The sequence below is a fragment of the Cydia strobilella genome, chromosome 12 (genome assembly GCF_947568885.1).
Source record: "Cydia strobilella chromosome 12, ilCydStro3.1, whole genome shotgun sequence".
Lineage (NCBI taxonomy): Eukaryota > Metazoa > Arthropoda > Insecta > Lepidoptera > Tortricidae > Cydia > Cydia strobilella.
The window spans coordinates 12523163-12537026 of NC_086052.1; the positions used below are offsets into that span (position 1 = coordinate 12523163).

Consider the following 13864-nt stretch of genomic DNA (forward strand, 5'->3'; position numbering starts at 1 on the left):
CTAATAGTATGCCTTTATACAAAGTTTCAAGTCCCGCGCTCAAAAAATGTTTGAACTACATACAAACTATGATCCCCTTTTTAACCCCTTTAGGAGATGGATTTTCAAAACGCTGAAATTGGTTTTTTGGACTTTAATAAAATATCTATTTACGATGTTTCAAATTCTTAGCTTAAAATAAAACTTGAGCCCAGTACAAACTTTCATCCCCTTTTTAACCGCCTTAGGGGTTGAATTTCTTAAAGGCTTCTTATCTCTTGTACACTATTTATAAATGCAACCTGGTGTGCAAACTTTCTATCTTTTGTAGTTTCGGTTCTGCGTTGATAAATCAGTCAGTCAGTTAGGACATGTGCATTTATATGATAATAATAAGAAGATATAATAGAAGAAGATAGATAGATAGATTATTAGAAGTAGATGCGAAGATATCGTTATCAAGACTCGATCCCTTATTTTGGGATGGATACCAACAGCCCGGCTAGCTCAGTCGGTAGAGCATGAGACTCTTAATCTCAGGGTCGTGGGTTCGAGCCCCACGTTGGGCGCATCTTTTTGCATTTTATTTTTACACAATTGAGAACAATTTATCTTATAACTCATTATTTCATGTCCTTTTATGTCGATTATAATAAATTGTAACAATCAATCAATTGTCGCTGCGTGTGTCACGGCTGAGTCACACACATGTCGGGCTGCAATTTCGTATCTATTTCGATAAGGAAATAACACAGACAGTGGTATCGTAACTATAATATCCTATCATTGCTGCCTACCAATCCCTAACAAACATTCCATTAGTTATCATAACACATGTGATATTCATAACTCATAATTAAAGGTATCCGCTTCCTTTTTCTACGCCTTTTTAAATACACGCACTTTTTACTGACTGTGCCTAAAAAAAATCACAATAAACCTCCAAAATGCAGCCGCGATGCAAATTGAATCGGGTTCAATAAAGTATGCAAATATAATTAAGTCGCGCGTAAATCCCGTGATTTTTCACCTCCGATCATCGCCCGGGGTGCCGGGGTGAATGCATAAGCTGGCTGTTGTTCATTCAGTCATTAGCGAGCGCACGGGAGGGTTTATCCCAGACCAACCAGTATATAAGAGCGTTTCTAAAAAAATGCCACTTTCATTAATTTTATTATTTTTTCATAAATTTTGTATTATTTCTACTCAGAATCACGAAAAAAGAAACGCTCATAAAAGGTATCCCCGAACTTAGCAATTCGCAACTATTATAAGTCTATTTAATGATTAAATAGAGACTTATTTGAGTTGTTTGATACGTATTTAATTCTAATGTTGGACAATTGTTGCTCGAAATGGAATTAAGTACAAAAATCTTTGACATCGGATTGATTTCGCGTTTTCCCAACTTCGCCGTCATTCCCCGACCTCACGTAGTATTTTTTTTATTTTTTATTTAAATATATTTACACGGCATTACAGCATATGCCGTGTATATATGAATAGGTAGGTTACACAGGTTAAATTTAAAGGATCTTTTTAGGTTTTGGTCAAATATCCAGATTAGTTCCAGTTTCAACCCACTCGGCGCAAAATTTCTATATTTCGGCATTTTTACCTTGTTACCAATCAAATTTGTCACTTCTTGCAACATCGATCAAAAGCTTTATCAGGAGTTCCCACTTTAACTGGTTCCGTCTCAAGCAAACTGTCACAAAGCGACGTGAATGCACGGCTTTATTTAAATCACGCCTTACACAACTTACACCACCCTTTATTACAAAACAAACGAACTCTTTGTTACGGCTCTGGGTCCAATTATTCTGTAATCCACACCCACGGCGTACCCTCTAATTTCAGGAATCGGATTTGTGATTTGACGGTAATGCCCGACTGTTGTACACAATCGGATTTAAGCTTAACCTACCTACAGTGCTTCTACTCGTTTATCAAGTGAGTCGGAGGCTGAGTTACGAGTAGGTAGTAGCAAAGACATATATAACTCGGTATAAGATGAATAAAGTCTAAGGAAAAAACGTCACAGTAAATTTACTCTATCTACATCTATCGACATACAATTAAAACAAAAAAAGAAAATGTATAAAAATATCAAAAAATTTCATATATATATGGATAAATGATTTTTAGGGTTGCGTACCCAAAGGGTAAAAACGGGATCATATTACTAAGACTCCGCTGTCCGTCCGTCCGTCCGTCCGTCTCTCTGTCCGTCTGTCACCCTGCTGTATCTCAACTATCTCATGAACCGTAATAGCTAGACAGATGTATTTCTATTGCCGCTATAACAACAAATACTAAAAACAGAATAAAATAAATATTTAAGTGGGGCTCCCATACAACGTTTGAACGTGTTTTTTTTTGCCGTTTTTTGCGTAATGGTACGGAACATTCGTGCGCGAGTCCGACTCGCACTTGGCCTGTTTTTTATTTTATATTTTTTTTTTAGATCGCCATGTGACTTTGACCCATGTTCTTTCACTGATATGTGTTAAAATTGTTAAATATCAAACGGTGACACCACAACAAACCGAAACAACGCCAAGCTGAGCATAGGCCAAAGGTGTGGCGCCATCTATTCGAGAATAACTTTTTCTTGATTTCCGAGGGACGTTTTTTCCTTAGACTGTATCCATCTATTACGGAGTTATATCTAACTTTGGTCTTTGGTAATACGCCAGCGAAGTAGTGGTCCTGTGTTGGAGTGCTCTGAAATTACTTAAACTCTGATTACCTACTTACCATTACCAGATCCTATATATGTATACATAACGAGTGATCCTAGGTATAAGGGTTTCGTTTTTTCCTTTTGAGGTACAGAACCCTGGAAACCATCTGGCTTTTAGGGTTCCGTACCCAAAGGGTAAAAACGGGACCCTATTGCTAACTCCTCTGTCCGTCTGTCACCAGGCTGTATCTCATGAACCGTGATAGCTAGACAGTTGAAATTTTTATCAGTAATACCCCCTATTTTCTTCGTTGTTGTTTCGTTACAAATTCAATAAAAAATGTATGTTTCATTATGTTTTGATGGCCCACTTCGGGATCCTCTTGCAAGATTTGCAATCTTTCGAAAACAGGTTGTGGAAGTCCTTTGCCATCGATCACCATTACATTAGGATTTTATTATCTTATATACATGTGTGTTTCAGTTTCATTTTAATTTAATTTTTATTCTAATTTAATGTATTTTTGTTCATTGCTTTATTTTTCCTCTCTTCTTAATGCGAATTAAGTTTTGTGCCTAAAATTGTTTAATTGTATTTTATTGTGTAATTTAGTGTGAATTTATGTAGTGTATTTGTAGTTCTCGCTCTTTAAATATGCCTTTCATGTTGAGCATACATGCTTTGGATAGCATTCCCAAACAATACCTGTGACTTACTTTGACTTATGGTCCTATATCCCCTAGATGGGGCAGAGGGCATCCACAGTGCTCCGCCATCCCGTTCGGTCTTGAGCTTCGCGCTTCATTTCGCTCCACGTCTTGCCAATGGTCGCCGCCTCTGCGATGATCGTCCGCCGCCAGGATTGCTTAGGGCGACCACGTTTCCGCTTTCCTTGGGGATTCCAGTCTAGGGCTTGCCTCGGGATGTGATCCGGGTCCCTTCGGAGCGTGTGGCCGATCCAGTTCCACTTGCGGCGTTTGATCTGCTGGTCGATCGGAGTCTCACCGCAACGTTCCCACAGATCTACGTTGGATATTCTCTCGGGCCAGTATACACCGAGGATACGGCGAAGACAGCGGTTGATGAAGACTTGGAGCTGACGCGAGATGTTGTTAGTGACCTTCCACGTCTCACATCCGTACAGCAATACGGTTCTCACGTTGGACCGGAATATCTTGAGCTTAACTCTCCTAGTCAGTTTCCGCGATTGCCATACCGGACGGAGCTGTGCGAAGGTTGCTTTCCCCTTGGCGATTCTCGAAGCGATGTCCTCTTCGGTCCCTCCTGTTTCCGACACTACACTACCGAGGTACGTAAACTTGTGGACCTTCTCCACTCCCTCTGTGCCGATGAGCAACGGCAACGAGCTCGTCGCTCCGCACCTCATTTCCTGGGTCTTCCGGATGTTAATCTTTAGTCCCACCTCCAAAGCGTCTCGCCGTAGGTCGTCCAGTTTGGCTTGCATGTCGGCGCGCGTGTGGCTCAATAGGCATAGGTCATCGGCATAGTCCAAATCTTCCAAGACGTTGGACAGTCCCCACTCTATGCCGCGGCGCTTGCTGTTGGTGGTGTTATTCATGATGCCATCGAGGACGACAAGGAATAGGAGAGGTGAAAGGAGACACCCCTGACGAACACCCGCATGGACCGGTATGTCCTCCGAGACGAGGCCGTCGTGAGTCACCCTACAAGAATACTTCCTGTAGATGGCCTTAATCATGTTCGTGATCTTCTCGGGGACTCCAATTTCACGCAGCCGGTCCCAGATACAGCTCCATCGCAGCGTGTCGAAGGCTTTTTCGAAATCCACAAAGGTCAAGTACATTTCCCTCTGCCATTCTGATGCTTGTTCGAGTATTATGCGCAAGGTGTTGATCTGGTCCGTACACGATCGGTTGGGTCGGAATCCAGCCTGCTCTTTGCGAAGAAGAGGTTCGACGGCCCTCGACAACCTGTCCAGGATGATCTTGCAGAGCACCTTAGAAGGAATCGAGAGCAAAGTGATGCCTCTCCAATTGCCACATTCACTGAGGTAATACCTGTACCTACTTAAAATAATATTTCGTGTAATAAATGTTCTGTTTTGTGTGCTTAATAAATAAAATAAAAATAAAAAATTAAATCTGAGCATGGAAGTCTTATTGTCATAGACTCGTTAAAGTATTAGGTATGTTCAGATATATTGCGTTTTCTGAGCACTGATGCGCATAAGGTACCTACGTATAGTGTGGAAAGAATGAATGGGCCCTGGAGGGAAAGTACCTTAAAACCTTAAGTTTTGCTTAAAGGAAACATTACTTTTTTTTTTGCAAATTTTATAGGACATTCTTACACAGATTGACTAAGTCCCACGGTAAGCCCAAGGAGGCTTGTGTTATGGGTACTCAGACAACGATATATATAATATACGAATACTTAAATACATAGAAAACACCCATGACTCAGGAACAAATATCTGTGCTCATCACACAAATAAATGCTCTTACCGGGATTCGAACCCAGGACCATCGGCTTCACAGGCAGGACCACTACCCCACTAAGCTAGACCGGTCGTCAATTTTTGAAAATAAACAAAACTGCATTCAAAGATTTTTCGTTTTTTTTTTCATTTTGCTTGTCAAAAAAAAATCTTGAATACTAAATATTCGATTTTGTGGATATTTTGTATAACAGACGCAAATAAGCTAACTTAAGGTTTTAAGGCACTTTCCCTCCAGGGCCCATTCATTCTTTCCACACTGTATTATGTTTGATTACAAATGTACCAATAGGATATTATTAATAGGACTTTTGAATATATCCGGTTAGAAATTTGCAATGGCATCCATCAAGACTGATGCGATATAGACAGCGGGCCAGGAGCATATTATATATATTTGATATATCGTCAGACATCGCCTTCCGGCTGATACTTTGTCAGATGAATATTGGTCCTTGCTCGTAATAGATGGATACAGTGTAAGGAAAAAACGCGCCTCGAAAATCACGAAAATTTGATTCCCGATCAGATGGCGCCACTAGTTTTGGCCTACTTTCGTATAGAGGGCGTTGACTGTTTCGTTTGTTATTTATAATTTTAACGCATACAAGTGAAAGAACATGGGTCAAAATCATAAAAAAATAATTAATGCAAATAAAAAAAACATTTATCCATATTTAAATACATTTTAACGTATTTTTATAAATCTTCATTTTTAACCGACTTCAAGATTTCAAAGGAGGAGGTTCTCAATTCGGTTGGTCCCGTTTTTGTCAAAAAGCAGTTCTGATGATGGGATCTATGAGGAATCGAGGGAACTCCTCAAATGTTAAAGACATATATATATATAGTGATTTTAGTATTTTCATCAACAAATCAAGCACTTACATTTAAAAAAGTGACATTTGATGAAGTAGAACTGCTGATGATGATCAGAACGGAACTCTTTAATGACGCATAGTTGACGTTTGGCGATTTGTCCTCTTCTTTATGTTTGTCAAGCAACTTAAGTTTTTAAGATATATTTTTGTCAAGCTCGAGTTCTGATGATGAGACCCACGAGGAACCGAGGGATCTCCTCAAATTGTAAGGCATACATATAGTGAGTGGGTGGCTTGGGTTTTGAACTGCGATTCTCACAGAACAGAACTGCTATCAGAAAAGTAGGTTAGGTTAGTGTAGAGCTGTGACCCTTACATAAACCATAGAGTAACTTATACTAGAGCGGTACTGTCATAGTAAATTTTGTAACCCCAGTAAATTCACTGCCATCTGTCGACACACTTTAAAACTAAAAATAAATATTTATAAAAATACGATAAAATGTATTTAAATATGAATAAATGATTTTTTTATTTGCATTAATTATTTTTATATGATTTTGACCCATGTTCTTTCACTGGTATGCGTTAAAATTATAAATAACAAACGAAACAGTCAACGCCCTCTATACGAGTGTAGGCCAAAACTAGTGGCGCCATCTGATCGAGAATCAAATTTTCGTGATTTTCGAGGCACGTTTTTTCCTTAGACTGTATCCATCTATTACGGAGTTATATCTATCTTTGCATAAACGAAATGCTATCAGAAAAGTAGGTTAGGTTAGGTTAGAACTGCGACCCTTACAAAAACGAAATGCTACTAGAAAAGTGGGTGGTTTCACCTTTGTTTCTACATAATTCTACAAGATGCTGTCTTTTTCATGTCATTGTCTGGAATCTAAGAGTGCACCATCAACAATAAGTGAACTTTCAGCGGCATCCCCCATTTAAGTCGGTTTTTTTTTCTTAAAAATTATTAGTTTTAAACTATGTCGAGAGATGGCAGTGAATTTACAGTGGTTACAAAATTTACTATGACAGTACCGCTCAATCTTATTCCTCTTTGCTCGCGGTCTAATAGGTTGGAATTCCACCTGTACAATTTCTTGGCCCAACGTGCATTGCGTCTCACTCTCTCACTAAGTAAAATGTGAGACGTAAAAACACATTGGACAAACAAATTAGACAGGTGGTATAACACCCAGTCACACTAGCTAGTTCATAATAAAATTCTCTTTTTGATATACACGCCACCTAGCGGCGAGTAGCGGTATTTTTTCATCAATTATATTAGTTTGCAAGTCTAGTGATACCCAGATATAGTGGTAGATGGCAGCACGTTGACGTTGGCGGTTGGCGATTTGCTGTAATAAGTGTAATAAGTAATAACAAAGAGTGGTAATAACAAATAAATAATATACGTTTTATCAAAGAGGATTTAATAGGATAGAGCGGTACTGTCATAGTAAATTTTGTAGCCACAGTAAATTCACTGCCATCTATCGACACATAGTAAATAAATATGGGACTTATAACATTAAATCACAGTCTTATAAGGTATATAACTATTTCGACCCATTCGTGCAAGCCGAAATAGCTCAGTTGGGAGAGCGTTAGACTGAAGATCTAAAGGTCCCCGGTTCAATCCCGGGTTTCGGCAAATCTTATTTTTATTTAACGATGCGGCTTTGAATTTTGTCAATTTTGAAATTGCCTCGTTCGATACACCAGCTGCCCATTTCTCGAACGATATTAGTATCCTTTGGTATCCTCAAACATTCCTCAAAGATATATTATGTAACTGCGTATTCTCTTTTGGTCTGATATTATTAGTGTGTTGTCGTGGCAACCCATACGATTTGACCGTTCATGGACTAATTTTATTTATTTAAATTATATAAAAAATTTATTGCACAAAAGAAAATACAATCGTACAAAAGGCGGACTTAATGCTATGAGGCATTCTCTACCAATCAACCTTCGGGCAAAGCAGATAATTTGTAGGCGGTGCAACATAGTGATTACATATATACAAGTATAGTTAAATAATGGATAGGCATAGACATACATACATATATCTGTATATATAATATTCATATAAATACATACAATATACATACATACAAATACATAAGATATCAGATGAAACTTTCAAAACAGAAACACTAAGAATTCATCGTTTTGCCAGCAAAGTACTCACGTAAGGATTTTTTAAATGCAAATCTATTCGGACACTGTCTAATTTTAACAGGGAGACTATTCCAAAGGCGAGCTGCCTGAATAGAGAAAGAATAGGACATGAAACCTGTTCGGTGAGATGGTATGGACAAAGAAAGGTTGCCAGTAGAGCGAAGTTGACGGACACGAGAAACACCATAGTAGTTGAAGAAAGATTTGAGATATTCGGGAGATTGGGGATCATTAATAACAGAAAAGAGGGTGCAAAGCATGCGAATATTTCGACGAACACGTATAGGAAACCAGCCGAGTTTAGAGCGGAAAGAGGAGACATGGTCGTATTTACGAAGACAGAAAATGAAACGAATGCAGTTATTTAGTAAACGATCTAACTTGTTCAAGAGCTCTTCATTTAAGTCTGGATAACACACATCACCGTAGTCAATTATGGGTAGGATTAATGTCTGTGCTAATAATATTTTTGTTAATACTAATAATATTAGCAAAGATAGATATAACTTCGTAATAGATGGATATAGTCTAAAGAGGCCCACTATCAGTCCGTCGGACGATATAGGCCTGTAAGTTGTTCGGAACGGTCAAATTTTTGTTCTAACTGACAGGCCGATATCGTCCGGCGGACTGATAGTCAGTGGGCCCCTTAAGGAAAAAACGTGCCTCGAAAATCAAGAAAATTTGATTCTCGAACAGATGGCGCCACTACCTTTGGCCTACTCTCGAACGGCTGACGGTCGGTCGGTCGGTTGACGGTTACGTTATGTATATTATAAGTACTAGGTAGCAGATACAATGATTCTGTACTGTTTATTTCATTAAATTACCTACTTATTCGACAGTGTAATAGTGTGTTTATAGGTTAGGTACTTACTTTAAAATAATATTTGGTTAGCACAATGTAGTACCATAGTACATATATATTTGTGACGTTCAACGGGCACGGGTGCCTCATGTTTTATTTTTTACTCTCAATTGCTCAAAGGTTGACTCAGAAGAGTTTTCCCTTATAGGGTTATAAGTACCAATAAGTACGGACATAATTGTATATATTTTATTGTGTCTTAATCTTAACCTGTCTTATATACAACTAGCGACCCGCCCCGGCTTCGCACGGGTGCAATGCTGATGTATTATACATACATATAAACCTTCCTCTTGAATCACTATCTACACCGCAGCAAAATCCGTTGCGTAGTTTTAAAGATCTAAGCATACATAGGGACAGACAGACAGCAGGAAGCGACTTTGTTTTATAAGTACTATGTAGTGATGATTAGTGATGATAAAGTGTTTACATACATACCTATGTACCAAAGATAGGCGCTTAAGCTATTATCCGATACAAATATGATGCTACGTGACGTAAGGGCCGATCGGCGTAACCGTGAACATCACGTTCCACTAGTACCTTTACCGGTGGAACGTCACATTTTTCGTTAAACTGTGAGCTACTGGCACGGTGTGTTTGTTATTCAGGTACTTATTTTTTAAGTAAAGTAAGAAGTTACATTTAATATGCAAAATGAAATGTCTACGACAAAAAAAAAGGGAAATAGTCTTCACTTGCAAAACAAAAATAGAAACCAGAAGCAGCAAATTAAAAAAGTCTGCATCGGCCGGGAATCGAACCCGGGCCGCCCGCGTGGCAGGCGAGCATTCTACCACTGAACCACCGATGCTTATGATGACCATTCTGAAATTACGTTTCTAGTTATAAAACAGTTAATACACGGTTCACGTTTAATTTTCGTTATGGATAAATGTTATTTTTATTTTTAATTTATTATTTTTAGAACTGATATGTGTTAAAATTGTTAAATATCAAACGGTGACGCCATCTATTCGAGCATATTTTTTTCTCGATTTTCCGAGGCACATTTTTTCCTTAGACTTTACTTATCTTATACGAAGTTACATATATTTTTGGTAAAACCAAGTAAAACATTCCTGTTTACGTATGTGCGTACGTTTATACAGGGTGACCTTAGCCATTGGGCAAACCTTGAAATACTTACTTCTCAAGTTCTCAGGAATGCTCTAACGTTATTATTTTTTTAATAAGAGTTTCAAATTATGAGTGAAAATCGTGTTAGTTTAAATCAACAAAAAGAATCATATACATACCTGTATTACATTAGTAGTATACACTGTATTGGCAGTGCTTTTGACAATTTGTTCGAAAATACCTATGCGGCAACGATGACATTTGTCAGAAGTCAGAATCTTATTAGTGTCATAAATAAAAAAGATATCAATCAAAAAGGTCGAAAAAGGTTTCATACTAAGGAGCTACTAACAGATACAGGCTGCTCCAAAGTAAAAAATCGTAATTTGTTAATTTCTTCGTAACCGCTACACCGTTTGTTATGATACTTTGTATAGTGGTTCTAAATACCCTAATGCATGTATACATTTCGGCTTTGTCCAATAGCTAGGGACACTCTGTATAACGTGTATGTGTATAATTATAATATTTAAGTAGATACTTAATAATTATTAAGTACAAATAGCTTTATTATATACATATTTGGCCGGCGCTATAATGGCAAACAGAGCGATGTAATGACATACCTACTCGTACAAGAAAAAAATATTAATTAGTAATTCTAATTATATAGTTAAATAAGTTATAATTAAGATATAACGGGTCAACGGGTATCGGTCTTTGTTGCCTCCCATGATGAAACTTCCGCCTCAAATTCTATGTGTGACGTGATAATTAAGATAAGGCCATCGTGAGGTACCTATTCTTAGTTTAGCAGCAGAAGTGGTAAGAGAGACACAGACTTAAACTCACACTTTAACAAAATTTTCCGTCTAGAATAGAATATATTAACATAACTAACACATTTAAGGTAACACTATGGTGATATTCAAATGTTATACCTACCTACTTACTCGTAACTTGACATTTGCGGGCATGTAACAATTCCCGCCTGATGGTATAGATCTTATACTTAAGTAAAAGTTACCTACGTTTCTAATATAGGTAATACTCATATGTATTTGACGAAATAATGTCGGCGTCGCACAATATTTTTTCAAACATCTGTTTGAAAAAGTGAAACTGAGTACGCTCCTATGATTAATTTATTAAACCAGTATCTTGGGACAGTCAAAAACATGACGTTTTTTATCCCAAAATATTTTATATTTCATGTATTACTACAGTAAATGACTAAATGAATACACTTAATAACTGAAAACTAAATTTGGATTTGATAAAAAAAAAACTTCATTAAATAAAGCTCTATAAATATGCAAAACAGTATATCAAAAGTATGGGACAACCCGAAAGCGCTGTGTACAACTTTGAATAAATTGAAAATCAATGGCCCCAGCTAAGCGATAGAAAAACATCGAAATTGCCATTAAGAGGCCATCGGCTTTAAATGACGTAACCATAAACTGTTGCCAACTTAGGATCGTGCCATTTAAATAATTTATTAAAATAGCCATTTAATATAATTTAATCATATACTATCAGACTATCACGGTCTAATGAGAAGTCTGCAGTCGTTAAAAGTTAAAACTAGGTGCAAATATTATAATGGTACTTTATGGTACCTGTAGTAGTGTTTGATTGAAAACATGCTCAGGAGATCTTGGGGCACGGCCCCCGCCAAGACGAGCCAAGCGAAGCGCAAGGGCACTATCTACCTTTTCTCGAAGCGCTTCGTCGTTTTTTTGAACCCTCGTCATAACTTGGGTTTGGATTATACCAAATAAACAAAATTCTCGGCATATGATGTCGATAGTGGACTAATTAAACATGAAAAGTTTCGCTAGCATAGCTCTTACTCTTTAGATTTTATTGATATTTTAAAAACCCCGATTTAGTCACTCACTCACTCACTCACTGATGATCATCAAAATTCTAGGGTACTTACTTCCTAAAGTCCTAGAAGCTGAAATTTGGTATGTAAGCTAGTATTAGTACACAAACAACAAAAAAAATCTAAAACTTGGAACTTTTACCCCCCAATCACTTAAACTAGGGGATGAAAGTTTGTACACATGAGACTTCCGCAAATGTTGATTCTAATTGATTGAGGGTTTCCTTGTATAATAATAAAATACATATTTCAGGATTTTTAGTAAATCACCCCCCACGGTTTAAATTAGGGGATGGAAGATTGTCATAAGCAACTTCCAAAAAAAAGTGAAATCCTATCAAAAACATTTCAATGTAAAATGTTGCCAAGACGAAACCATAAGGCTCGCACTGTCAAAAAGTTATCAGATCTCATGTATAGCCAGGCTTCTAACTGTACAAGCCCTAACTTCACAAACTCTACACCTTAGTCAAAATTATGTGGCTTGGCCGTTTCGTTACTACAAGGTACCTACGTATAACAAAACAGTAATGAACAGTAAATACATGTTTCACCTTACGCGCATGTGACGATAGCGAAACGGCCAAGCCCCATAATTTTGACTAAGATGTAGAGTTTGTGAAGTTGGGGCTTGTAGAGTTAAAAGCTCTACATGAGATCTGATAACTTTTTGACAATGCGAGCCTTATGGTTTCGTCTTTGCAACATTTTACATGAAAATGTTTTTGGTGGGATAACTGACATAATACTAGTCGTGTTAAGTCAACTACTGCAATAAAGTCGGACTAAGCTAAGTTTGCACATATTTTGCAGTAACAGAGTGTAATAGTGCAACTACAAATGCTAAATACCTATATGAAAATATTTTGTTTATGAAGTGTTAGCTTAAGCCCCCTACGGCAAATCTCGTGTTATTGATACTGCCAGAAATCAATATACGATTGCAGCCCATTTGTTAAATCAATAATAAGTATTTCGTGAACGTGTGAACGTGCACAACATATTAATCAATGCCCCATAGATGACACCCTGCTATCACCTTTATTGCCAATAAGGTCGGCCAGCTCGCCCATCTGGCAGGCTTTTGTTATTCGTGGACTTTTTACAATATTGAGGAGCTAAATAATGTTGCGACCGTCCCCGGCGGGGTGCTAGACGATAGACGAGACTCTTCCTAGATGTCAAAAAGGAATAGTGTCAAAATGCTTGAATCTCAGAACAGTATATACTACATTTCCAAAATGTATAAACTTCATATCGACGTGGTGTCAATTATGTATTAACCTAAATGTCAAATTACCTAAATTAATGAATGCTATTTTACGCAATTTTATCGTCTTTAGCAGATTGTTATACGACAAATAGATATATTTAAAATAAAGTCCCAACAGAAATTCAGCATTTGATGAAACATACTTTTTGATATAGGTATTTTTAGACTTGGACGATATGAATGTCTGTCTGTCTGTCTTCCTGTAGCATCGTAGCTCTCAAACGGATGGACCTTTCGATGCGTTTTTTTTATATAGTGATAGCGGGTTTCCTTGCAGTAGTTTTTACCTAGAGGTATGTTTGATAAAAATATTAAGCTTCTATCCAGCAGTTTGAAGAGTATCAGCTCTTTTGCAAAACTGTGTAAGGTATTTTGGGTATAAAATTGTTTTTTTTTTTTTGGCATAATGCGTAGGGGTTGTTCAAATTTTGACCGTTTTATTTTCTTATTTCAACTGTCTATCTATAACAGTACTTAAGATAGAACCCGCTGACAGGCAGACGGACGGATAGCGTAAGCTTAGTAGGTAATATGATTCCGATTGCCAAATTACAAGTACGGAGTTCTAAGAACATACTTATTTTACAAAATAA

General features: G+C 37.5%; 3 non-coding genes across 3 annotated transcripts; 2 read left to right on the top strand and 1 right to left on the bottom strand.

Annotated features, from left to right (window-relative positions):
- Positions 1-475: 475 nt before the first annotated feature.
- Trnak-cuu (transfer RNA lysine (anticodon CUU)) lies at positions 476-548 on the top strand. Its single transcript has one exon. It is a non-coding gene; the product is annotated as a tRNA-Lys (tRNA).
- A 7005-nt stretch (positions 549-7553) lies between these two features.
- On the top strand, positions 7554-7626 carry Trnaf-gaa (transfer RNA phenylalanine (anticodon GAA)). Its single transcript has one exon. It is a non-coding gene; the product is annotated as a tRNA-Phe (tRNA).
- Positions 7627-9770: 2144 nt separating this feature from the next.
- Positions 9771-9841, bottom strand: Trnag-gcc (transfer RNA glycine (anticodon GCC)). The gene has a single exon. It is a non-coding gene; the product is annotated as a tRNA-Gly (tRNA).
- Between the last annotated feature and the right edge of the window lie 4023 nt (positions 9842-13864).